Source organism: Pteropus medius, unplaced genomic scaffold, assembly GCF_902729225.1.
Source record: "Pteropus medius unplaced genomic scaffold, Ma_sr-lr_union100, whole genome shotgun sequence".
Lineage (NCBI taxonomy): Eukaryota > Metazoa > Chordata > Mammalia > Chiroptera > Pteropodidae > Pteropus > Pteropus medius.
In genome coordinates this window covers 15,377,484-15,404,070 of record NW_024354911.1, presented here as the reverse complement: position 1 = coordinate 15,404,070, position 26,587 = coordinate 15,377,484, and the positions used below count along the sequence as shown (strand labels likewise).

The 26,587-nt window shown below is 34.7% G+C and overlaps 2 pseudogenes; both read left to right on the top strand.

The window, feature by feature from the left end:
• Positions 1–23,467: 23,467 nt before the first annotated feature.
• Positions 23,468–24,121, top strand: LOC120597846 (general transcription factor IIH subunit 3-like; annotated as a pseudogene).
• A 1,508-nt stretch (positions 24,122–25,629) lies between these two features.
• LOC120597947 (uncharacterized) lies at positions 25,630–25,748 on the top strand (annotated as a pseudogene).
• The last annotated feature ends 839 nt before the right edge of the window (positions 25,749–26,587 follow it).

The following is a 26,587-nucleotide window of genomic DNA, read 5'->3' as shown; positions in this document are numbered from 1 at the left end:
ACTTGTTTTCGAGTCTCTTCAATAAAAATACATTTATTTTATTTCCTGCTTGTATAGTTGATCTTTTGTTGTCAGCATATTTTTAGTATTAAAAATACGATATTGAACACAGAATCAAAATGTTTAAAATTTTGAGTTTAGAAACTGTCACCAAAAATAATAACTAATAGTATTTTTATAATGCTATAGTTTAAAACAAAAAGTAAATTAATATTATAGATATTAACTTTATATTATAGATATACTTTCAAATTATGATAAAAGAAAGCCAGTTAAGAAAATAATGTAGTGCACTTAAAAATAAATCTCTTAATGTACACCTTTATTTGCTAAGCTTTTGTAAAAGATTTTGTAAAAAAAGAAAATCTTATGGCAATATAAAATCAAAATTACAATTATCTGCTAAACATACAATATGTACTATGCACTCTGATATGCATTACATTGAATGCAATGTTTGAGAAGTCATGGTTTCCACTCTCTAAAAGCTAGCAATTTGGAGCTTTAATAAGGTATTAAAATGTTAAAAGCTATGTTACAGTAAATAACCACAAGGTGAAAGTACATACCATGTAGTGACATTACTTGCCAAAAGAATTGAATAGTCACCAAAACAAAGCTAAAGATATCAACAAACTTTGAGGAATTGAGATTTGAGCTGAATTTTCTAGAAAGAGAATATTCTAGACATGTGGCATAATGAACGAAAAGCTCAGACTCTTAAAAGAGAAAGGAAAAATTTTTAATACATTTTATAGAGAGGAGTCTGAGGCTCAGAAAGGTTAACATTGGTGCAATTCTATATGTTGGAAATACCAAGATGTGTTCCTAAAAGGCTTCAAAAATTCAAGGGTCCTCGAAACGACCACAAAAAGTTCAGAGATGTCCAGTGCAACAATTTCTACATCCAGGGAATAACACATGATTTGACTGCAACATCCTTAGAAAAACTAAAATCTAAATTAGCAGGTCTGAGTTTCTTTTGCTATGGTCATCTACTTTGTAAGTTCCCTAAATTTAACTGAAACCCACTGTGTTTTAAATTTTGTAAAGAGAGAGAGCACAACACAGCAGGAAAAGCTGATTCAAGGCCAGGTGAGTGGAAGTCCTGATCCACCTGGACTATGTGATTTCTAATCTCAAACTGTTCTAAAATCCTAGGGCAAAGGCAATAAATAGCTGTGCAAAGCCGGGATAAAAACAGTTAAGGCAGAACATCCTTCTCACTCTAATCTCAATGCTGTGTTTAGGTTAATTTCTCTCTCGAAACTAATTAAAATCACTGACTCTTTTAGGACAACTTGCTTCTGCATATCTGACTCATTTTCTTGTAATGGTAGAAATGAGAAGAAACACAAAGGAACATAGTTCTGAATCCACATGGCCCCATCTGTATGCATATCACCAAGCAGAATGCAAAACATTTAACACCAATAATGTCAGAGTCATTAAAGCAAGTAATTTTCTTTTCTTGACACCATTTTCATGAACCCTGTCAAAACTGTCTCTTGCAAGTTACTTAAGGTCTTAGAGGCTTTTTTGAGTATAGAGCGGCTCTAGGGAGAAACCTGGGTGGAAAGGCTGACCGTACAAGTGATCTTTACTCACTTCTGTAACCTCGTCACCTCTTCAGAACTTTCTCACTGTGCTTCCCCAATCCCACTTCCTTGCCTGGACCCCAGGCATACATCACCATTCCGTCTTTTAAATTCTGGGTCAGACTTCAATTCAAACAAAATCTCTTTTCCTTATCTTCTTTAGGACATATAAAGCTGCTATTTTGAAAAAGGCTTTATGTAAAAACTAAAAGAAACAATCAGAAAGAAAAAAATCTAGAGGTACAGTCACAGTCTCCTTCACAAAGTGTGCATTCCTCTCCTGAACTAGCTAATTTATTTATTTTCCGCTTGTGCCTGCCTACTCCATTCTGCACCTGTTTGAAGCACAAAAATGACATTTAACTCTAAGATTCAGCTCTTCTATTTCCTTCTTTGTCACCTTTCCTTCCAAGCTGCAGTGTGGGGTAGGAGTTAGTCACTCAGACCTGAGGAAATGGCTAGCCAGTGGATTTGATGTGCAGTGCAACTTTCATGCTCTGCTAAGAGAGAATCCTGAACAGCGAAGATACAGGAGAGAGCTTAAGACCCTATCCCTCATTCCCCATTGGAGCTAATGCCTCATAACTTGGTTATTAGTCCTCTTGACTTCGCACTAAAAAACAAAGCAAAACAAAACAAAACAAAAAGCCCTCAGGAAATAACGCTACCATTATAACCATTATACAATGTAACTTTTAAAAGTTTCATGGATTTCTTAAAATTCAGAGCCACTCACCACTCCTTCTCCACTGCAGCACACAGCAAGCGGAGGACCTCCCTGCCCCTCCTTGAAGCCCCGTGTGCTTTCTCAGTCATCAATGTCACACTGCACAGATGTAGCCAAAGGTGTAAGTTTCTCTTAAATTTGTGACTAAAACATTCATCATAGTTACAAATCCTTCTTCCAATCTGATGCTGGGAATGACATACGACATTAATCTTCTCTTCCCTCTAGGGCTTGCCAAAGATCAAAAAAAAAATCTTTTAACAGTAAATGGCTCTCAGTATTGATATATCCTGAAACCAGCTGTATACGTTAGGAAAGAAGGAAAGCTCACTTGCTTCTAAGAAAAGAATTCGTGTTTTTCAATCTCAGGACCTTAACTCCTGACAATGAAATTAGAAAACACCATTTCAAAAGATACATTCAAAGAAAGGGACAATCTGTGAAGGAAAAAAATAGCTCCTAGAAATAAGTAAACAATTCTATACTTTGGATCTTTGAAAACAAAATAAAAGTACTTTACAAAGGAATACAAGCAGAGAAACTCGGAAGAATTGAAGTCAGTTATAAAACTAAATTATTGAGACTCTTCTCTTAAGAAGAGGCTACTGGTGTTGTCATTGTTTTTTAAAGGTTGCCTTGCCCACTATATAAGAAGCAGAATTCGGGTGTTTTCCTTCATAATGTACCTATAGGAAGTACATTGCAAGCCAGTTCCCATTGGCTATAGAATAAAGGCCAGATTCCTTGGTAGAGCAGGCTTACAAAGCTCTTCATGACCTGGCCCCAGCTTGACTTTCTAGCCATAGCTCCCCCATAATTTCCTATTCATCCTCTGCTGCAGCAGTACTGATTATTCACAATTTCTCACATTTCCTCAGGTTTCTGCACATATATACCTTGCTAATTTTAGAATGTTCCCCTCTCCCATCCTACTGTCTAGCTAACTTCTATTTTTCTTCCAAGACTCAGGGTAAGTGTCAGCTATTGGAAGTCTTCTCTGGTTCCCACAGAAATTCCCTCTGATGAAGCAGGCCCCTTTCTGTTCTTTTTGTCCTCTGGACTCTCTATGTTAATACCCGCACTGGGTGAATTTAGTTCAGAAAGTCCTCTAATGGCACAATAATTTTAATCCAGTATTCCTCATGAACTGAATTTACAGAGATTTTTTTCAAACTATACCCACAGACAGTGTTTGGTAAATATCCAAGAATATCCGAGAATAGCTTTAAAGAAGATATAACACCAAATGCATTAAATGACAAATTTTTGTACATTTTAAATTATTCTAAGGTTTATATTCTTTCATGTCTTCGAAGCAATTCATTTTATTAGTGATTATTGATTTATAAGTACATAGTTCCCATTTTAAATTTTTATAGCTTCCAGGAAATATAAGCTGACCTTGAAATAAATACAAATTTATAAAAGCAATCATAATCTTATATATATTATGCATGCCTATATGTTGTACTTTCTTTTTTTCTAACCTCAACCTTAACCCTAACCCTAACATTGTACTTTCTTAAATAAGGCATCCTCTACAATCAATTACAGCTAGATAAATATCATCACAGAAAGCTGCTGGAATGAATACAGTAGCATTAAAATGGGCATTCTTCCTGTCCAAAGTGTTTTGAGGAGGGATTGGAAGATGAAGAAGATAGGCCTTTTTATGGAAGAAAGTAATAAATACTGCAAGACAGTGTGTCTGTATGATCTGTAGGTAAACATCAGTGAATTATATATGGCAGTGAATTTTGCTTTATTAAAGTAAAGAAATGTGAATAGTTTTGTTTTGCTAAAGTAGAAATTATAAACCAGTAAGTAGGAGAAGAGAAATACAAACATTGAGTTGGGGTGGGGACAGGTAAAAATTGTATGTGGGCTCAGGGTGGAAGATGGGAATCATGCAGAGGTCCTAGGTAACAACTGAAGACATATACTTTTTTTTTCTTTAGTTAAGTTTATTGGAGTAACATTGGTTAATATAATTATATAATTTTCAGGTGTACATTATCATTTGACATCTCTATATTCTATTGTGTGTTTACAACCCAAAGTCCAGTTTCCTTCAGCTACCATATATTTAATCCCCTTTACCCCCTTCACCTTCCTCCAACACCCCTATATTTGACCCACTTTACCTTGTCTACCTCTTCCCTCCTCCCCCACCCCTTAACCTCTGGTAACCACTAGTCTATAGCCAATGTCCATGAGTCTCACTTTGTCCTGTTCATTTGTTGCTTTTTGGTTTATATTCCACATATAAGTGAAATCATGTGATTTTCGACTTCTTCTGTCTGGCTTATTTCGCTTAGCATGATTACCTTGAGGTCCATCCATGTTGTTGCAAATGGCAGTATTTCATCTCTTCTTATGGCTGCATAATATTCCACTGTATATATGTACCACAGCTTCTTTAGCCAATCATCTATCATAAGACACTTCGGTTGCTTCCATGTCCTGGCCACTGTGAATAATGCTGCTTTGAACACTGGTGTGCAAATATCTTTTTGGATATGAGTTTTCAAGTCTTTGCGGTAAATACCCAGTAGAGGGATTGCTGGATCATATGGTAGATCAATTCTTAGGTTTTTGAGGAACCTCCATACGGTTTTCCATAGTGGCTATATCAATTTGCAGTCCCACCAGTAGTGTATGGGGGTTCCTATTTCTCCACGTTCTCTCCAACATTTGTTATTATTTGTTATGTTGATTATAGCTATTCTAACAGGTGTGAGATGGTATCTCATTGTGGTTTCGATTTGCATTTCCCTAATAGCTAGCAATGTTAAGCATCTTTTCAAATATTTGTTGGCCATTTGTCTGTCCTCTAGGGAGAAGTGTCTGTTCAGGTCCTCTGCCCATTTTTTGATTGGATCATTTGTTATTTGTTGTTGTCGTTATTAAGTCATATGAGTTCTTTGTATATTTTGGATATTAGGCCCTTATTGGAGGTGTTGCTTGCAAATATATTTTCCCATTCAGATAGTTGTCTCTTTACCTTATTGACAGTTTCTTTTGCTGAGCGAAGCTTTCTAGTTTGATGTAGTCCCATTCATTTCTTTTAGCTTTTCCTTCCCTTGCCTTTGAGGTCAAATTCATAAAATCCTCTTTAAGTCCAAGGTCCTTGAGTTTAGTTACTATGTCTTCTTCTATATATTTTATTGTTTCAAGTCTTATATTCAAGTCCTTAATCCGTTTTGAGTTAATTTTGGTGTGTGGTGAGAGATAACAGTCTAGTTTCATTCTTTTGCAGGTGGCTTCCCAGTTTTCCCAGCATCATTTATTGAAGAGGCTTTCCTTTCTCCGCTGTATGTTTCTGGCTTCTTTGTCGAAAATTATTTGCCCGTATAAATATGGGTTTCTTTCTGGACTCTCAATTCTGTTCCACTGGTCCGTGTGTCTGTTTTGCTGCCAATACCATGCCGTTTTGATTACTGTCGCTTTGTAGTATATTTGAAGTTGGGCAGAGTGATGCCTCCAGCCTCATTCTTTTTTCTCAAGATGGCTTTGGCAATTTGGGGTCTTTTGTGCTTCCATACAAATCTGATGACTTTTTGTTCTATTTCTTTTAAAAATGCCAATGGGATTTTGACGGGGATTGCATTAAATTTATATAATGTTTTAGGTAATATGGTCATTTTAACTTGCTGATTCTTCCAATCCAAGAACATGGAATACCTTTCCATTTCTTTGTATCTTCTTCGATTTCTTTTAATAGGATCTTGTAGTTTTCATTATATAGGTCCTTCATGTGTTTCGTTAAATTTATTCCTAGGTATATTATTCTTTTTGTTGCAATTGCAAAAGGAATTATTTCTCCCGCTTCTTTTTCTGACACTTTGTTGTTAGATTATAGTGATGCTATGGAATTTTGAACATTCATTTTGTACCCAGAAACTTTACTGTATTTGCTTATTGTTTCTAGTAGTGTTCTTGTGGAGTCTTTAGAGTTTTCTATATAATCGTGTCATCCGCAAATAGTGACAGTTTGACTTCATTTCCTATTTGGATGCCTTTTATATCTTTCTCTTGTCTGATTGCACTCACAAGGACCTCCAATGTTATATTGAATAACAGTGGTGATAGTGGACAGCCTTGCCTTGTTCCTGATCTCAGAGGGAAAGTTTTTAGTTTTTCACCATTAAGTATAATGTTGGCTGAGGGTTTGTCATACATGGCCTTTAATATGTTAAAGTACTTTCCTTCTATACTGATTTTGTTAAGTGCTTTGATCATAAATGGATACTGTTTCTTGTCGAAGGCTTTTTCTGCATCTATTGATATGATATTTGTTTACGTGGTGTATCACATTAATCAATTTGCATATGTTGAACCACCCTTGTGCCCCTGGGATGAAGCCCACTTGATCGTGGTGTATAATCTTTTTAATATGTTGCTGTATTCGGTTTGCTAGTGTCTTATTTAGGATTTTGGCATCTGTGTTCATGAGAGATATCAGTCTATAGTTTTCTTTTTTGTGTGTTATCTTACCAGGTTTTGGTAACAGGGTAATATTGGCCACATAAAATAAGTTGGGAAGTATTGCCTCTTCTTCGATTTTTGGAAGAGTTTGAGGAGAATAGGTATTAAATTTTCTTTAAATGTTTTGTAGAATTCACTGGCGAAGCCATCTAGTCCTGGACTTTTACTTTTTGGTAGGTTTTTAATGATTGTTTCATATTTCATACTCTTGATCGGTCTATTTAGATTTTCCAGTTCTTCTTGATTCAGTCTAGGAAGATTGTATTTATCTAAATACTGGTCCATTTCTTCTAGGTTATTGTATTTGGTGTTATATACTTTTTCATAGTATTCTTGTATGATCTTTTGTATTTCTGGGATGTCAGTCATAATTTCCCTCTTTCATCTCTGATTTTGTTTATTTGTGTCTTCTTTTTTCTTTAGTGAGTCTAGCCAGGGGTTTGTCAATTTTATTAACCTTCTCAAAAAATCAGCTCTTTGTTGCATTTATTTTTTCTATTCTTTTTCAATTTATTTCTGCTCTAATTTTGATGATTTCTTTCCTTCTATTGACTTTAGGCTTCATTTGTTCTTCCTTTCTTTTTAAGATGAAGAGTTAGGTTGTTTATTTGGGCTCATTCTTGTTTTTGGAGGTAGACCAGTAAGGATAGGAACTTTCCTCTTAGATCTGCTTTTGCAGCATCCCAAAGTTTTGATATATTGTACTATCATTATCATTCATTTCTATGTTTCTCTTGATCTCTCTTTTTATTTCTTCTCTGACCCAGTTATTCTTCAGTAGCATATTGTTTAATCTCCATGTATTTGTGGTTCTTCCTGATTTCTTTTTACAGTTGATCTCTAATTTCAGAGCATTTTGATCAGAGAATATGGTTGGTATGATTTCAACCCTCATATTTGTTGAGGCTGTCTCTGTGTCCCAGTACATGGTCAATTCTTGAGAATGTTTCATGTGCACTAGCGAAGAATGTATAAGCAGCTGTTTGGGGATGGAAGGCTCTGTAAATGTCAATTATGTCTAGTTGGAATAATATATCATTTAAGGATGTTATATCCTTATTGATTTTCTGTTTGGATGATCTGTCCATATCTGACAGTGGGGTATTTAGGTCCCCTACTACAATAGTGCTTTGGTCTGTTTCTCCCTTTAGATCTGTTAGTAATCGTTCTACATATTTCGGGGCTCCCTGATTGGGAATATAGATATTAATAAGTGTTATGTCTTCTTGGTACATGATTCCCTTTATCATTATGAAGTGTCCCTCAGTAGCTTTCTTTACCTTTTTTTATTTTGAAGTCTATTTTGTCTGATATTAGTATTGCTACTTCTGCTTTTCTCTGAATGGCATTTGCTTGAGATACCATTTTCCACCCTTTCACTTTGAGTCTATATTTGTAGTTGGAGCTGAGATGTGTCTCCTGGAGGCAGCATATGGTTGGGTTTTGTTTTTTTAACACATTCTGCAACTCTGTGCCTTTTAAATGGTGAGTTTAGTCCATTTATATTTAGGATAATTATTGAAATATGAGGTCTTCTTATCACCATTTTATCTTTTGCTTTCTGGTAGCTCGGTATTTCCATTGTTTCCTTGTCCTTGTGTTTCTGTTTTCTTTATTTTCGTTGGTTTTGTGGGTTTTACCTCTTGTTCTTCTTATTTTATGTTATGTACTTCAGTTCTAAATCTTTGGTGTGTGGTTACCATTATGAATATGTAAAGTATAGTTATATATATATATATATATATACATATATATATATATAGTGTCCATTTTCTATATATAACTATATATAAACTATAGTTGGATATATATATGTATATATATATGTATATATATATATATCTACATATATATATATATACATATATATATACACATATGTATATATATATACACATATATGTGTATATATATATATATATGTGTATATATATATATACATATATATATATCGTGTCCATTTTCTTCTGTGTATGCCTTATCTCGATTCCACTTTGCAAATTTAGACCTTTGAATCCTCCCCTTTTCAGTCAAATTGTTGTCTCAATTTGTCCCTATGTATGCTGGACATTCATTACTATCTTGTTACAACAATTCACTTCTTATTATTTAAGCTTATAATGCCTTGTTCTTAGTAAGGGTTGCACTCCTCTGCTTCAATTTGCCTGATAGTCACTTTACTCCTAATTATGTATTTTTATTGTTGTTATTTTGTTTTAGGTGAGCTGACCCCTTTCAGTATTTCCTGTAGTGCAGACCTCGTAGTGGAGAATTCTCTCAATTTTTGTATTTCTGGAAAGGTCTTTATTTCTCCTTCATAAATAAAGGAGAGCTTAGCTGAATACATTATTCTAGGCTGGTAGTTCCTTTTACTTAATAGTTTAAATATTTGATTCTATTCCTTTCTGGCTTATAAAGTCTGTGCTGAGAAGTCCGAGGATAATCTAATGGGTTTTCATTTATAAGTTACTGTTTTCTTCTCCCTGGCTGCCCTGAGAATTCTATCTTTGTTGTTGATTTTTTATAACTTTAATACAATGTGTCTTGGTGAAGGCCTTTTGCGTTGAGATAATTGGGTGTTCTGTTGACTTCTTGAATTCCAAGCTCCAGCTCATTCCTTAGATTTGGGAAATTCTCGTCCACTATTTGTCTGACAATGCTTTCTTGACTCTGCTCCTTTTTTTCACCTTCGGTAATGCCCATTATTCTTATGTTTCCTCTCCTGATGGTATCAGCTAGTTCTTATATTTCTCTTTCATTACTTTTCATTCTTCAGTTTCTCTCTTCTTCTTTCTGCTTTTTCTAGTTTTCTGTCTTTGATATCACTGATCCTTTCCTCCATTTGGTCGGCTCTATTTCTCAAACATGCTATTTGATTTTTAAACTCTTGCAGTATTTTTTATCTCCAGAAGATCTAGTCTGTTCTTTTTGAGAGTTTCTATCTCCTTGCTCTGCTCATCTAGTTGTTTCTTTAATTTGTGAAATTGTTAATATAATCATTTTGGAACTCACTGAATTTTTTCAGAAGTACCATCCTGAATTCTCTGTCATTTAAGTTGCATATTTCTATGTCTGTCAGCTTATTTTCTGGAGATTTTTCTCTTTCTTTCTGAGATGCCTTGTTATCTTGGTTGTTCATGCTGTTTAATGAACTATTTTTCCGCTTGAGCATTAATGGATGTATATTCTGCTGTTTTTCCAGAAAGGTTTATTATACAAAGGTCTCTCTTTAGCCAGTAGCAAAGAAGGTGCTTTTTCTTTTGGTTTCCAGTATATGGTGTCTAAGCCTCTTGGATCCCTGCTTTATATAAAGTCTTAAAAATGTCTTTTTTAAAAAATTTTCTTGTAGATATTTAATCACTCTCGCTACCTTCAGTTTCAGTCCCTGTCAGTGTCAGCAACAGTCTCTGTAGCATTTGCTCAGATTCCCCTAGGGCTCCACAGTGATCGGTCTCGGAGGGTATGGGTGAGGGGCCCTCTTGGTTAGGAATTGGGGGCTATCACTCAGCCTTGATTTTGCAGCCTGGACTGATAAAAATCAACTGTTGTTTCTCTGCGATCCTGGCCTGCTTCTCTGTCTTCTGCCGATGACTGGGCCCTGCCACCCGCTGTGGGGAGCTCACAGCAGCCCCAAACAGGGCTGTTCAAGGAAGTCCCCGCACCTTCACCTCTCCCCCTCCTCTTGCAGGGAGCCTCCTTATTTCTCCCAGACCACCACCCCGACACCCAGGTTTCTGGCCTGTGGTAGGTCTTCTGTGCAGATCCCATACTCACATGTGCTGATGCACAGTTTGGGTGTGCTTTGTTGAGTTTTAGATGTTCAGCTTATTGCTGTTCCAAGGGGAGAGATCTGGGGACATCTCTTATTCCACCATGTTTTCCTACTTTCCAGACATGTACTTTTTAAATCACAATAAAGGTCTATTCAATTGAAATAAGCAATCGGTAGTTGCCATGGCTTCTAATAAGGAAACAGACGAAGACAATTGTTCTAACCGTGAGAAGCTTGAAGAAGAGACAGATTGGCAAGAGGTTGTTTAGAGTTAAAACCCTAATGGAGGAGAAAGGAGAAACGAGAGAGAAGAGCTGAGAAATAGCACCATAAGGAAAGAGTCAAGGATAATTTCATAGTTACACATCAAGAAGCTCAGGAGTCTAGTGGTCAACAACTCTAAAAATAGGCTAAAAGGTAGGAGAGCACCTACAATGTGATGATTCAGTATCGAAAAATGTCATCCTCCTCAGTACATTATGTGAATTTGTTTCAGATCAAATAAATCCCCACAGGAAATTTGGAAAGCAGGTTATAGAGGGAACAGAGGTGATATGGGGGAAAAAAAAATGATTCTAATGGTCAGCTGGAGTATAAACTGACAGAAATAGCCAACAAAAAAAGCTTAAGAAATAAAGAGAGGGAAGTTTTCTCTAGTTAGTAGAAGTTTTTAAAATGCTAAAATAATGAGAAATAAGAGCAGCATGATATTTGTCAAGAGAACTGGTAGATACAATTACATAAAACAATAGGGAGTCTAGAAATAATTCATAGTATATGTAAAACTGTAGTGTATAAGAGACATTTCAAATCAGTGGAGAGAAGTAAATTATTTAGTAAGTGGTGCTAGAATATTTGGTTAACTGTTTTAAAATAAAATGTGAGATTACATCTGCATATCAGAAACTGAAATGAATGCCAGTTGGATTAAAATGTTAAATATCATAAACACACACATGAACAAAAAAAATATGTAAAATTATTTTTGTTTTAAAAAGAGAGACCAAAAAAAAGGGAGAGGGAGAACAAAATTGACAAACTTTTAGCTAGATTGACCAAAAGAGAGAAGACTCAAATTACTAGAGTCAGAAATGAAAAAGGGGACATTACCACCAACCTTAAAGAAATCAATAGGCTTATAAAGGAACACTGTGGACAGTTGTGTGCCAATAAGTTAGATAACTTAGATAAAATTGACAAATTCCCAGAAAAAACATATACTACTGAAACTGACTCAAGAAAAGTAGACAATCTGAATTGACCTATTACAAATAAAGAGATTAAATTACTAATTAAAATGTTACTCACAAAGAAAAATCTAGGTCCAGGTGGCTTTTCTAATAAATTCTACTAAACACTTAAAGGATAATGAATAACAATTCTTTACAAAATCTTCCAAAAATTAGAATAGAAGGGAACACATCCCATCTCATTCTATGAGACCAGTATTACCTTGGTACCAAAAGCAAACATAGACCTCATGAGGAAAGAAAACTACAGACTAATATCTTTTATGAATATGGATATAAAAACCCTCAACAAAATGCTAGCAAATTGAAACCAGCAACATAGAAAAAAGAATTATATACTATGACCAGGTGGAATTTATTCCAGGTATGCAAGGTTAATTTAACATCTGAAAATCAATTAATATAATATACTCTGTGGATAGAACATAATACAAAAACAACAGGATCATCTCAATAGAGGTAGAAAAAATTTTGATTAAATTCAATACTCTTTTATGATAGAAATACTCAGCAAACTAGTAATAAAAAAGAACTTCCACAACTGATATAGAGCATCTATAAAAAACCCCACAGCTAACATAATAATCCTTAATGGTGAAACACTGCGTGCTTTCCCTCTAAGATCAGAAACAAGCTAAGGATGTTTGCTCTCACCACTTCTATTCAATGTCAGATTAGAAGTTTTAGAGAAGGGAATCAGGCAAAAAAAAAAAAGGAAAGAAAGAAAATTTAAAAGTTGCTCAGATTGGAAAAGAATAAGTAAAACTATCTCTATTCACAGAAGACATAATCTTGTATATAAAAAATCCTAGGGAATCCACCAAAAAACTACTAGAACTAATTAATGAATTTAGCAAATTTGCAAGGTACAAGATTAATAAACAAAAATCAATTATATTTCTATACACTTGCAATGAGCAATCTTAAAATTAAATTTTAGAAACACCATTTATAATTGCATCAAAAAGAATAAAATACTTAAAAAATAAATTTTGCAAAAGAAATGCAAAGCTTATACTCTGAAAACTACCAACTGTATTAAAAGAAATTAAAGAAAATTTAAATTAATGGAAATCATTCCATGTTCATGAATTAGAATACTTAATATTGTTAAAATGGCAATATTCCTCAAATTGACATACAGATTCAGTGTAATCATTTTTAAAATTTCAGCTGAATGCTTTGTAGAAATTGATGAGTTGATTCTAATATTGATATGGAATTATAAGAGACCCAGAATAGCCAAAGCAAGCTTCAAAAGAACAAAGTATGAAGATTCACACTTTTCAATTTGAAAAAACTTAAGTATAAAGCTACAGTAATCAAAACAGTGTGGTACTGGCATAAGGATAGACATATAGACCAAATAAATAGAATGTAGAGCCTAGAAATAAACCCAAGGATCCCAAGATTATTCAATGGGGGAAGAAGAGTCTTTTCAACAAATAGCTCTGGGACAATTGGATAGCTACATGAAAAAGAATAGTTTTTCCACTTCCAAAAATTAACTCAAAATGGATCAAAGACCTAAATGTAAGAGTTAAAACTATAAAGCTATTAGAAGAAAACATATGCGTAAATATTGGTAAAGTCAAGAGCATCACCTTGAATTTGGCAATGGTCTCTTGGATATGACACTAAAAGCACAAGCAATAAAAGAACAAATAGATAAACTGGATTTCACCAAAATTTTAAGAAACTTTTGTGCATCGAAGGACACTATCAAGATAATGAAAAGACAACCCACAGAATGGGAGGAAAAATGAAAAGACAACCCACAGAATGGGAGGAAAATTTTGCTCATCATGTATCTAATACAGGTTTAGTATACAGAATATACAAAGAACTCATAACTCAACAACGAACAACAACAACAACAAAAACCCCTGGTTTAAAAATGGGTAAAACACTTGAATAGACATTTTTTTCAAAGAAGATATACAAATGACCCACAAGAACATGAAAAGATGTTCAGTATCATTACTAATTAGGGAAACACTAATCAAAACCACAATGAGAAAGCATTTCATAGCCACTAGGATGGCTATTACTTTCTAAACATGGAAAATAATAAAATGTCAAAGAACACAGAGGAATTAGAACTCCTGTACAGTGCTGGTGGGAATGTAAGATGATGCAGTCACAGTAGAAACTAGTTTAGCAGTTCCTCAAAAAGTTAAAGATAGGATTACCATAGAGTCCTGCAATTCCACTCATAAATGTATACCAAAAATCATTAAAAACAAGTACTCAAATACATGTGCATGAATGTTCATAGCAGCACTATTCACAATAGCCAAAAAGTAGAAGCAACCAAAATGTCTATCAATAAATGACTGGACAAACAAAGTTTGTTATATCCATATAAAAGAATATTATTTGGCTGTAAAAAAGAATGAAGTACTGATACATAACATAACATGGATGAACCTTGAAAACATTATGCTAAGTGAAAGAAGTCATTCACAAAAGATTAAATATTATATGATTCCATTTACATGAAATGTCCAGAGTAGGCAAATCTATCTAGACAGAAAAAGAATTAATGGTTGCTTAGGGCCGGGGCATGGGGAGGGGAGAATGGAGGATGGAAGGGTGATAGAAAAAGGGTATAGAGTTCCTTGCTGCAGTGATAAAAATATTCTAAAATTGACTGGTGAAGTTTGCACATACCTGTGACTGTAATAAAACCTATTGAATTGTACAATGTAAATGGATGAGTTATATGGTATGTGAATTATATTCAGTAAGCCTGCTTAAGAAAAAAAGAAGAGAGAGAGCTGGAGGAATGCACACCAAAATGTTAACTGATAGTGAGATCGCAAGCAAACAAATATAGCCAGTGGCTCACATTAAGACTTTATGCGAACTTCAAAGGAAAAATAACTAAAAATCACTCCAGTTTTGGCCAAAATTGAGTAAAAGGGACTAAATTTACCCTTCTGCCTGAAGCAACAAGAGAAAAAAAGCACGTAAAAACCATTCTCAAGACACTAGAGATCAAATAATGGACAGTGATCACTAAGAGACAGAAAGCAAACAAGGTGAGGCTCCACCCAGATTACCTCAGTTTACTGTCTTGAGTTTCCAATAATGCTGCAGGGAATGGGAAACCAGTAAGTGCCCAGCAGACTCCTTGAATTGAGAAGATCAAAGCAGCGAGAATTCTCAAAACAGAACATGAAAGAAGAGAAAACTGCATAGAAAAGGAGACTTGTGGAGAGTTCCCCTCAAGTTTTCATCTGATTACTCATTAGCAAGAGTCCCTAAGGACTTTAGCTAGGCCAGGGAAAGAACTGCGCCAAAGAAACAGAGGTAACCATGCCTGGTTTTCACCCAGGTCCAGGAAAAGTGTCTGTTCCCACTGACCACACAGAAAAAATTCATGATACGCAGGGCACTGGGTAGAAAATACAAAGGGTCTCACCTCAGTGTTGGTGGGTAATGGGCCCCGGACAAGCACTGCTGCAGTCGCACCTAACAAGTCTTACAAATAAGAATAGCCACAATATAGAAAAAAAATCATATATTCTCAAAACTCAATAATAAGAGAACAAACAATCCAATTAAAAACAACAAAAAAAATCTCAACAGAAACTTCAAAGATATATGGAGGCCAAATAAGTACATGAAAAGATGTTCAACACTGTATGTCATCAGAGAAATGCAAATTAAAACCACAATGAGATATAACCTCACAGTCACTTAGATGGCTAAAATTTAAATGACTTTTCTTACCAGTTGTTGGTGAGAATGAGGAACAATTGGAATTCTCATACACTACTGGCGGGAATGTAAGATGGTACGATCACTTTGGAAAACAGATGGTAAAAGACATCTACCATATGATCTAGCCATTCCCTTCTAGATATTTACCTAAGAGAAAGCATATGTTCATACAGGAATATTCATAGCATCTTTATTTGTTATAGATAAAACCTGGAAACAATGAAAATATCAACAGGTGACTAAATAAATTGGGACATTCTTACAATGGAATAATATTCAGCAATATAAAGAACTATTGATACATACCACAATACAAATGAATCTCAAAATGATTATGCTGAGTGACAGAGAAGCCAGACCAAATAAATAAATTAAATAAATAAATAAATAAATAAATAAATAAATAAATAAAAGCACATCTACTGTATGATCCCATTTATATAAAATTCTACAAAATGCTAACCAAACTATAGCAACAGAAAGTAGATGAATGGTTGCCTGGACACAGGCAAGAAAAGGACAAGGAAGGACGGAAGAAAGGGATTATACAAAAGGCATGAGGGAAGCTTGTGGTTATGACTTCACAGATGTATACAAATGTCAAAACTTTTCCACTTGTACACTTTAAATATGTACAATATATCAATTAAACTTCAACAAAGTTATTTGGGAAAAAGGTCATGCTAAGACAAAGTTTATAATTTTCTGTTATACAGTGAAATCCAAATTTATACCATATGTTTTACCCACTTTTTCTCAATAAAAAATAACTTGTAAAAAAGAAATCATGGCAATTTGTAATAAAATAAACCTTAGAGATTACTTAATAAATCCCCCTCTTTTTCAGATGGGTAAATTGAACCCAGAAAGTTTGATCTGCCCAAGGTCACACTGTTGGTAATAACTAGGGAAGGACTCTTGTCAGTACTCTTTTAATACTCCGCAATGCGTTGACTGTATCAAACATTATAAATAAAATGTGAACATGCAGACTATATATGTTATTACAACCACTCCTGAGGCTCATTCACTTTTCATTCAGTAGGTAAGTATATTTATAAATGTATACACTTTATCTGAATTATTTGCACACTGTAAAAGCATTTACTCAGTGACCTTAAGTTTGAAATGAAATGCATTTTTTATGTGAATGAGCTTGACAGATCTGTCTGGTAAGAGGAGGCTTATAAAATAGGTTTTATAATATTTGAATTTCTTTCCTACCATGGTTTGTATAAAAAAAAAACAAAACATAGACCATATCTTTACTTTGGCTATAAAATTAGATGTTTATATAGTAGGTATACTTAAAGCAAATCTAGGTTTATTCCCAACTGTGGTCAGTTGAACTAAAAGTAATTTGGTGCTGGCAATATGAAAATGTGTCAAGATTGCAAACAGTTTTAAAAAGCAAAGTCAGGTCTTTTGAAACTATTCTTCACTATAGAAATCTAATAACCAGGATTCCCTTTGAAATACTAATGCAGTTGTTGTTCATTATAGCAATGTGGGAGACACATTCAGAGATCTGTTTTTAAAAATTAGGCAAGAGGACTTATGTTTTCTGCTGTAATCAGTAAGTACTACAAATCTACACACTGTATTGAACTTTTTACACCTTATCGCCACCTCTTTTTGTTCTCCTTTTTCCCAAAAAACAAGGAAACAAAGTCATATAATGGTCTCTCCATGTTTCCTCAATGCTCCCTTTGCTCAGTGCAGTATTCTAGCAGGGCAATAGAAAGCAGACTGAGTTGAAAAATTAAGAGGCTCCATACTTATGGGCCCGTCTATGTATTACCTAAACCCAATGGTTTTTAAGAGAAAAAATGTCAAATAAATATGTATAAATATACATAGTTACAACTTCTAGCAGCATTCCTTCATAAGATAGTTTGAAACATTCTCCACATGTGCTGTGCTCAGCAAACATTAAGCAATAATCCTTTTGCTTACCCCTGAGGTAGAAATTTTCTCACATGAAAAGAGAATTGAGGATAATAGCATTCGGCTGCACAAGCCTTGGCCTAGAAGAGTGCATTTACAGCACTTAGCATTTACAATGGGCACGTGACAGATCCTACTACCTAGTAAAAACCTCATCCTCAGTTCCTGCTGACATTTAATTCTATGTAGTTTAATATCGATTTTTAAATGCTGTCTTGACCCAGTCTTGAGGACCTGGTTGAGGCCGGCCATGTCCCCTTCTTGAGCAGTCAATTAAGTCCACACCCTCTATATGGGCTCTCACACTCAAGGCCACTATACGCCTGCTTTAATTTCCCTAGAACCAGGTACCAGACAACCAGGGAACCTATGCCCCACAGCCCACTGAAATTATTCAAATTAACCAATTCGAAACCTGCTTGCTCTGTCTTGAATCTTCCTTCCTTCAGAAGCCACAATTAAGGTGCTTGCCCAAAGTTTCCCTCCAGCTACGGAACTGTGGGCACAACAAACCATAAAACTCTTTCTGCTTTCTCTCTCCTGATATGTTCTGGCCTCACCATACTTTACCCAAGGTAGTAAGGTTAAAACAGGAAGGAGGAAAGGAGGGAAAAAAGGAAGATAGATAGGAAGGAAGAAAGGAAGGAAGGAAGGAAGGAAGGAAGGAAGGAAGGAAGGAAGGAAGGAAAGGAAGGAAGGAAGGAAGGAAGGAAGGAAGGAAGGAAGGAAGGAAGGAAGGAAGAATTTTAATTGCTTAAAAGTAACTTTTTTGTGCTAAAATTCAACTCAAATCAACAGTAGGCTTTTTATGAGAGAAGTTTAAGATGCATTAACAGTTTACAAAATATAGGGTATGTCTATTACATACTGAGCCCTTAATGAGTCAGGCCATGTGGTTATATCCTATTATATTTAACTCATGTAATTTTGCAAAAAGGCAAATGAGGTCGAGCTACTCATATCTATATTAAAAACATAAATCTGAAGTACAGAGAAACTTTAAACATTGTCTGAAATGACAGAGCTGGCAAATCGTGAAGCTGGGATTTGAACCCAGGTTTCTCTCAATTCAAAATCTAAGCTCTGAAGCACTGAGCGATACTACCCCCAAGTAGCTGCTCACAGAACAAATGTTTATTGAGCGCCTATTATATGACAGACGTATTACGTGTTAGAGAAAAAGACACCAAATTCGTGCTCAGCTATTTACTTTCTAGTGACAAAGTAGATATTTATCTTATTTATTATCTATAAGAATCAGATAGTTTGATAAGTATTTGGTGGAATTTTATCCAAGGTGCTCCAGAAATATAACAATTTACTCAATTAAGCATCACCTCATAGGGTACAGATTTCTAACACTGCTATCCTTTGCCCCCTTCCTCCACACACACACATGCACGCACACGCACACTCTCCATTAAACTTGTTCTTTTGAATAGTTCTTCCTCTGCCCAAGGATGAAATCTCAAGAATATCTGGTAAATTTTTCTGATCATTCTCAAGTATTAAAAAGTCCTTACATCACTTTTAGCCAAAAGAAGTGTCTCTTTCAGTAACTGAAATGTGTAGTGCTAAACAATAATCAAACAGTGCATGTAAAGTTAAAACTTCCCCAGCTCAAGCCTGCTCCAGCCCAGGGATCCTGCAGTGAGGGAGCCAAGTGTGGTCACTGGCACCTGCTTCAATTCCTCTCTTTACCCTCTGCTCTCCACTCTTACTCGATGGTTTCTGACACCCTGGGAGTCAGGGTACAGGCAAGGAGGGCTGTTCTCTGAGCCTGGTGGATATTTACACTCATTAAGTACTTCTTTATGAGTCTCATAAATTCAGAATCCCCGCCTGGAAGCCTCCTATTGCATGTCCCAGAACAGAGGTGATACCTGTAATTCCACTGGCCTCTTCCAAACCCCAACCTCAGCCCTGACAGTCCAGTGATCCCCCATCATAGATTATCTTGTTGAAATCCTACTGACAGCTCCCACTACCACCACCATCACCTGAAGCCCCTCTGAAGACGGGCTCAAATGATGTTTCCTTCTTTGGCATGGTCCTTAGAGAAAATACCATCACTCTTACCACTGGCAGAAAGTCAGCTTTCCCCCAATACAGCCCAATGGCTTCTCACTCTCAAAGCTCTTAGACCTGAGGAAGATGCCAGCTCACTGGGTACCCAGTTCTCCATAGAAAACTCTGTCTTCCACATGCCTGAAGTGAATAGGAAGCACTTGGCTGGCCTCCTTCATGATGAGGGAAGGGGAGAGGCACACCTCAGACCTTCAGGTTCTACTCACTGCTCTTATACCCTAGGTGACCATGTCCCTGACATATCTAACATAGGTGGTCTGTCATCTCATTTTGGAATAGGGACATGTTCAGCAAATATTGTTTTGTTTTCAGCCTTTGAGGCCATAGTCGAAATCAAGACAGAGTCTCATTTAACCTTGTTTCAGAAACATAAAGAAGTAGGCTCATTACAGTTAAGAAGCATGTCGCACAGCAGAAATTGTCTCTATATGATCATTTTCTAATATTTTCCATTAGGAAAAATGATTTTGTCTTCTAATTCTGACTCTACTCCTAGAAATGCTTTGTGAACTTGAGTAAACAGTCCTCAGAGTCTTCACTTAAAATTATTTTTAAAAACTATAAAAATAATGGTTATTAAAAAGTCACTCCAAGAAATTATGGCTCTGTCATTTGAAGCTCACATACATCAGTTGTCTTAGTCCAGAAAATGGGCAGAAGACTAAAAATTAGCCAGAGAGCAGCAGGAAACCCAACTTTAAATAAGCCTAAGTATCTGACATCATCCTCTACCTCTCCATGAGGAATTAAGAATTCTCACTTTCCCAATCTCAAAAGCAAGTCACTCCTTGTGTCCCAGTCTGGTCATTGAGCTTCCACATCATTCTTTTTGCCCAGTCCCTTACCTTGTTAACCTGGCTCATTAAGGAGTAAGCTCATCCAGGACTATTCTTCTTCCAAAGACAAGGACCTGTTCTACTTTTAAGCTGGAGTGAGGACCCTGGTACCTATCGGTAGACTTCTCTAAAGTGAGCACCTCCTGATTTATAAAAACCCTGTGCTCCTGGAACCACTGTCTTCCCTGCCTAAAGGGACTCTGCTACCTCAAAATGAATGTCCGTGTTAGCTAGCTGTTTCCTCAGTCTAGAATGGGACACAGGTCCACTGCCACTTCATCAAAGTGTCTACCCAACCCCAGGATCCTATAGTATGCAAAGCATCAACTTGAGGAGAAGTCTTAAAATATTTTTGCAGAAATTACTATCTTTATGAGTGTGCTGGCAAGTGAAATATGAACTCGGAAGATGTCACATCATGCTATACTTTTTATCGGAAAGCAGTATCCCAAAGCAATCCAATTTAAATAGATTTATATTAAGTGGACTTTTCTGGTGCTAATTTTACTAGGAAATAAGAGACATACATATAATGGAATCAAAAAGATAACAGTGGTAGTCTTTTCATCAGCAACAATAAACACTGAAAATAATAAAATCATGCCTTCAGAATTCTCAGGTAAAATCACTTTATATCAACAATTCTATACACAATCAAAGTACTAATAAATATGAAAGCAAAAGAATGACATGTAAGAACTCTAAAGGTTTACCTTGCTTGTACTCTTTTAAAAAAAAAAAAAAGTGCTTCCGCAATATTTTAAAAGTGAAAGTAAGAAAGAAAGAGAAAAAGAAAAGCGGAGAAAATGGAATGGAAGGCATGAAGAGATTTCTGCTTTGTTTAATGAAAGACTAAGTAATTTAACCAAATTAAACCACACTCGCGAATAAATATACAAGAGCTTGATAAAAAATATATGTACATTATTTAAAATATTTTTAAAGCATCAAAGATATATCAAGATACCGAAGTATTATAGGACAGAAATCCAAGACTCGAGAAAGATTTGCCCTATGAGCATTTGCTGATCTGGAAGAGGTAGCTGATATGTGATTTTGTTAACCTCTTATAACTAAGGGGAAAAGTCACAGTTCAAGGCCCAATCCATACAAGGACTGGGACCCCCAAAGGGCTACTCCCTGAGAGTAGTGGCAAAAGAAAAATAAACCAACTGTTATGGCGCGAACGATTCTGAGACCCACGGAGCCAATTGAAATTAATTATGAGCCTTTATTAGCCGGCCGGCGACTGACTCTCTACCAAGCAGGGCTAGAGGAGATCAGCCCCGAGCTTTCAGAGGAGGTAGCTGATAAAGCTTAAGACCATATCCTGGTGGTCTCCTGAACAAGCAAGCAGATTACAGACGTGGAAGTTGGCTGTTTGCACGGAACAACACCCTTAATTAACAAGTAAATGGATTACAGAAGCAGACATTGGCCATCTTCATATCTTATACAATACACTTCCTAAACCACACACAAGCAAGTAGGACAACTTCTGGTATCTAAAGATATTTCTTCCCTGTAGCTGACTTAGCTAGTTGGCTCACTTGAAAATTTTCTACCCTTAACACAACCTTTGCCCAGACTGCGGCCCCTCTTCTTTTTAAAATCTCAGTAGCCCATAAAAATCTCAGGCTGTGAGCTTGTAGTAAGGACACCCTAGAATGTGAGCACCCCTCTGTGGAGAAAGAGAATATCAGCTATGCCGCAAATTATTCTGACAAATACTTTTTCAAACATGATGTCCAACACACACCAAAGCTTGAAAAGATACCATGAGCAAGAACCAGCAGTGGTAAAAAATAATCAAAATAGTCATGAGCATTATCAGACACAGTAAAACCATGCTTACCACTTCCAAGAAGAAAGTAAGCGATAAAAATTTCAGTAGGGAACTGATGACCATAAAAAGTGACTTGACAAATTTCAAAAAGAAACAAATTGAAATTTGAGAACTGAAAAATTCATTAACAAAATTAAGAATTCAATGAGAATTCAATAACACATTGGACACTTGAAGAAACAGTGAACTGAAAATAGGTCAGAAAACACTCTCTAAACTGTAGTATACAAGCAGCAAAAAGATGAAAAACGTGGAAGAGAATGTAGGACAGAGAATTCCATGAGAAATTCTAAGTTCTGACTCTAGATGAAGAAAAGAGAGAACGAACACAAGCAATGTTTGTGACAATTTGGGTTCAGAATTTTCCAAAGTTGATGAAAAATATCAGATTTAGGAATCCCAATAAATCCCAAGCAAAGTAAAAGGAAATCCACATCTAAATACCATAGTAAAACTGGATAAAACCAAAGAAAAAATTTAATGTAGTCAGTTACTTGTCTTTAAAGAAATAACAGTAGACTGACAGGTAAATTCTCAACAGCAACAATAGAAGTCAGAAAGAAACTGCTAATCTAGAATTTGTCACCAGCAAAAATAAATACATTTTCAGATGAATAAAATAATTGAAAGGCTTCACCATTAGGAGACCTGCAACTAAAGGAATTTGTAGAGGTTTCCAGAGAAAAGGAAAATGGTTGCTGTAGAAGATTAGGAGCCAAAAACTACAAAAATGAATAAAAAGTAAAGAAAGTTGAAAACGTGTGAGTAAATCTCAGCAAACACCGACTCATAAGAAATAATAATAGGATGTAAATGGGGTCAAGTGTTCTAAGCTCCTTGTATTAACCAAAAGGAGAGTAAAATTTTCCATTAATATTAGACATTGGTAAGTCAATGGCTCATTTGGAACTTCTAGAATGAACACTAAAGAAGAGGGAAAGAGCACAACACTGCCAACTAAAAAACAGCAGGAAAAAATGATTTAAAAATCAACTGAAAGTCAAGAAGGCCAGAAGTTGTGAGTTCACAGGACTTAAGGATGGTTGCCTGACCACAGTTTCTCCATTAAGTATCTGGGGCCTCCATAGTCTCTAGCTATCACAGTTGATACTAAATCAATTTGCTGGGAAAAGCAAACATTCAAAGATTCTGTTTTTTTATTTAACACCAGATGATGATATGAGGAATGCCTCAATTATTCATAAATCATTTCAACAAACTTGCTATGATAAGCACACCATATTCAAGATAGTCATTTCTTATATCCTGGAAAAGCATAGCAGATATGGAGACTCCTTATGAGACCCTGGAGATGTTCCTTCTGATTTTAATTCCTCATAAAGTAAAGATGAAAAATATGAGCTAGTCACAGCAGCAAATTAGGTTATTCCTGAAGAGATTAAAGATTTAATGGCAAAGCGTGACATAAAGAGGCAACATAAAGTCTGGTGGCAGGATTCCTCACCAAACTGCTTTGTTACATTCATAAAAGAATCAAGGAAGTTAAAGATAACCAGCAAATGAATCAAAGATTTAGACTCTGAAGCATCTTCCACTATGTTTATAAAATTACAGAGGAACAAACTTCTGTAGGTGCCTCAGATGTTTTCTACTTGCATTATTTATTCTGAGTTTTTCTTTGTGATCACAATCAAAGATCTCAATTAATCTATCACCACCAGTTTATACTGACTACAGGACTACTTGCTTCTGTCATCAAAATCTTAAAATTTGTATGTCTGTTTTTGTGTGCATCAACATTCTGCAGTTTAGCTTTATTTCCACTATATGTGTGATAGCCTTTAAAATTTCACTGCCTCTTGTTCTGAAAGCAAAGTAGAAGAAACTAAAAATAATTGAGTAATAAAAATGCTTATTCTTTCTGTCTTCCAGGTTATCAGCTAAAACTGTAATAGATGAATCACAGAAAATTTTGATAAGAAACAATATAAAAAATTTACATGATTATTTATAATATAGCTAGTTTCTTAGAAGAAATAATTCCAAAACAAAATAATCTTTGTGCACTTCTAAGGCAGTAATTTTTAAAGAAAATCTTTCTATATATTATATATATTTTTTGTTTTATTACTAATTTTTTTTTTTACAGAAATGGAGAAGAAATAGCCAATTTGTGAGTCACTATTTTCATAGAATGATTATTTATCAAAGTGAGATTTGGGGTTTGATTATAGTTTTAGTGCATGAAGGTCAAATTGAAGTCACTTTTATTAAGAGCTGGATGTATGAAATTTGAACACAATTTTAGAAAAACGATGTATACATTGCCAACAGTTAACTTTGTCACGTTAAATAAAACTCTAATTCACAGTTTGAAATTATTTAGATATAAACAGATATTTAATCCCTTGCCTGGCATCTATATATGTTTAGAAAATGTCGTCCAAATAAAAATGATTCACCACTGAATGACTACAAAACCTCATATTAAATGAGCAAGGAAAATGAGTACAGTAGTCTAGCAGTGTAAGTTTTTCTTCAGAACAATGATTTTAAGAGTTTATTGATAAAAGCTAAAGCCTGAGTTCTTTTGGGAATTTCCCATAAACTATTACTCTCTTTTAAGTTAGTAGTGATCTCCAGATATAATTATTTACATTTGAATTTTAAAATGTACTAATATTAGAAACTCCTCTCTAGAAGCTTTTAGAATATAAATTTTTGTAAATTCATAAAATAAAATCCTAAAAATAAGAATATTTTTGCCCTCGAGGGTGTTAAAAAGTCCTTTTAAGTTCTAGCATTGAATAAGAAGAATCTGAGGAATTGCACCTTCCTTGTTTTTAAAAGTAATTGACAAAATTCATTTGTGCAGGAAAACCTATTATTTCAACTATTATTTATGCTTTATATACCTTCTTAGAAACTAGATTTTATTTAAGGCACTTAGTGTTTGGCTAGTCATTTCCAGATAGATTTTAGAGTCTAGATTTTTAGATTTGTTAAATATGGAAAATATTTCATTAATCAGTTGTGATTATTTGAAAATTCTTACGTTTTAGAATCTGTTTGCATTTACGATTCTTTAAAAAATATTTAATATTTCATAGCCTACATAAGTTTAATGAAAATTATTTTAAGTCTAAAAATAAGTTAGTGACAACTCAAGCAACATAGATCTAAAATATGAATAAATTCATAAAATGTGAAAAAAATTTTTTACTTTTTCATATGAAAAAGTAAATGGTTAACTTGCCAACATTAATATCTTGTTTGGCTCTATTTAAATTTACTTTAGAGGACATGATTCCATAGCGTAGCGCTCAGCACGTCTGCTTTACATGCAGAAGGTCCTGGGTTCATGCCCCAGTGGAGCCACAGTCCATGGTATACGGCCATGCCACCCTGAACAAGCATGATCCCGTCTGACCCTGGAAACTAAGCAGGGTCGGGCCTGGCCAGTACTTGGATGGGAGACCACCTAGGAAGACCAGGTGCTGTAGGCATAAATAATAATAAATAATAAAAATATAAAATAAAAATGAATAAATTTACTTTAGAAACTGGACTTTGGGTGGTAAACACAATAGAATATATAGATATCAAATTATAATGTACACTTGAAAATTATATAATTGTATTAGTCAATGTTACCCCAATAAACTTAATTTTAAAAATAAATTAAATAAATAAATAAGAAAAAAATTTACTTTAATTGATATACTTTGCAATTATATTTTTATTTTACATAAAATTTTATAATGAAATAATTCACATTAAAAATAAAAGTCAAAAAAGGAAAAAAGGAACACAGAACAAATAAAACAAATAGAAAGCAAATAAGAATTAGATTTAAAATTAATACATCAGTAATTATATTGAATATAAATGAGCTAAGTGTTTCAATTAAAAGTAAAAAGATAAAAAGTACCAGATCACACATATATATACACACACATTTATATATCATATATATGACATGTGATATATAAAACAATTATTTAAACCATACAGCGCGAGTTTGAAAGTGACAGAATAAAAAAATGTTATGAGAATAAAAATGTTATATTAATACCAGACAAAATAGGCTTTAAGGGCAAAAAGCATTACTAGTCATAAAGGTGGTCACTTATAGTTTGGAAGTTTTGATCCACCAAAAAGATAGAGCAATATTAAATTCAATATAAACTAATAACATAATTTGAATAACTCTAAGACTATAAACTCTAAGTATAAAAAGCAAAATGTTACAGGATGATAAGGAGAAATAAACAAATTTATAATCATACTGTGACTCATAAAATACCTTTTTGATAATTATAATTGATAAATCATAGACAAAAAC